Raw genomic sequence first — 2,102 nt, forward strand, 5'->3', positions numbered from 1 at the left:
AGAGCCCAAGCAGCAGCAAGAAAAAGCATGCACATTCTTGGGCTCATTATGGTCTGATAATGGAGAGGCTTACAAATGGCCACATATCTGTCAAAGGCATGGCGATGAGCAGCACCATCTCCACACCGCCTATGACATGGATGAAGAAGATCTGAGTGATGCACCCTCCAAAGGAGATGACTTTTCATGTTCTGAAAAGGTCATAAATCATCTTGGGGGTAGCAATGGAACAGGCCCCTATGTCAATGATGGAAAGACTGGCCAATAGAAAGTACATTGGAGAGTGTAAGTGAGGATCGATGGGCACTGAAAGCACAATGAGCATGTTTCCAGCCATGCTTGCCACGTAGAGCACAGAGGAGAACAGTAGGAGGAGAAGCTGAATTTCCTGTGAATTGGTGAGTCCCAGGAACACGAACTCAGACACCATAGAGTGATTCCCTCTGTCCATTGATCCAGCCAACACAGCTATGACTGCAACTATGAGAAGAAAATAAGAAAGAAATCTTTATTAGATATGAAAATGACCTTAATCATTAATTTTGCAATACTCACATTATGAATGAGATTTACCTGGTCATGAAGTTCTTCACACTTGCTCAGTGATGAGGATGATGCTAATAACGAATATAATATAAGCACAGCTCAAGAGTAGACATTGTGCGCTATCAGCAAAGTTTCTCACAGACTCAAATAGCAGCAAAGAATGAGGTCACAACATAAGCTCCACATGAACTTGCAGCAAGAAGTAAAATCTGAATTCATCTTATCTGCAGAGAGAAGAGTGAATATTATCAACATAGCAGGCTTACAAATAAACCTCATGGGAAGAAAGGGAGGTTGGCTAAAATATATATATAACATGTGCATTATTTGGGTAAAAATACAAGGGAATAAACTTATTTAATTTCCACCAAGGAAATAAAGCAGCATTTCAGATGGAGAGCAAATGTTTTGAGAATGATGAGGGCAATGAATGTACAAATGTGCTTTACACAATTGATGTATCTTTTGATTGTGATAAGAGTTGTATGAGCCCCAACTATCATGATTTTTTTTAAGAAAGCAGCATTTCATATTATGTGTGACACTACTTTTCCCTCTCAGACTCATTCCATATCCTTTTATACAGCAATTGTGAAGATAATGTGGGACCACACAATATTTTGTTTGGGTTCGTTTTATTGTAGATAGGGTCACTGTGATCAGTACATGCCCCTGACATATAACACTGCATTCCATATACCTTGAATCCTGTATACTCATAGAGTAGAGGACAAGAAAATATTTATTATGATTAATAGTGATTTACCCCTGGGGATGAGTATTGGCTAAAAATATGAGATGTGACTGAATTAAAGATAAAATAGCATGTATATTAAGATAAAATAGAGGTATATGAAATTTCAGAACTAGAGTTGCAGTAGAACTCAGATTATGTGGAATTTATTAACGATAGAAATATGATGTTTTTTCATCAGATTTGATCATGTTTGCTGCAACTCTGCCATACCATTTCTTAAAACTCTTATTAAAATCCCACATAGTCCTACAACATTCAATAAAGTTCCCTTTAAAGCCTACATCTAACCCTGGAAGAATTTTCACCAGCTCTAAGAAAAAGGAATGAAATACTATTCTCATCATCTAACGAACATTTCAGGCTCTATCTTGAAGCACAATGTTATTTGTAATAGAGTAATACCTTATGCCAACAAGAAAGACCAGTTAACAGAACTATTACTCAACTTTACATACCAACCACAAAAGCAGGGGTTCTCAACCTGTAGGTCGTGACCCCACTAGGGGTCAAAAAGACCCTTTCACAGGGATCGCCTAAGACCATCAGAAAACACATATTTCTGACGGTCTAAGGAACCAAGACACCACTCCTCTGCCACTCCTCTATCTGTTTCCAGGTGGGTCCGTCCACGTTCAGCTAAGCCCACATATGAGTACCCGGTATAAAGACTGTTACCCATGCTACACCATGCTTCAAGACTAAATTTCATTTATTTGTAATTAGAAATAAATCTTTCACAATATCTAATTACATAGTTTTGTGACTAATCACTATGCTTTAATTATGTTCAATTTGTAAC

This window comes from Echinops telfairi, unplaced genomic scaffold (genome assembly GCF_000313985.2).
Source record: "Echinops telfairi isolate 266 unplaced genomic scaffold, ASM31398v2 ScPeMD7_18;HRSCAF=68, whole genome shotgun sequence".
In the NCBI taxonomy this organism is placed as follows: domain Eukaryota; kingdom Metazoa; phylum Chordata; class Mammalia; order Afrosoricida; family Tenrecidae; genus Echinops; species Echinops telfairi.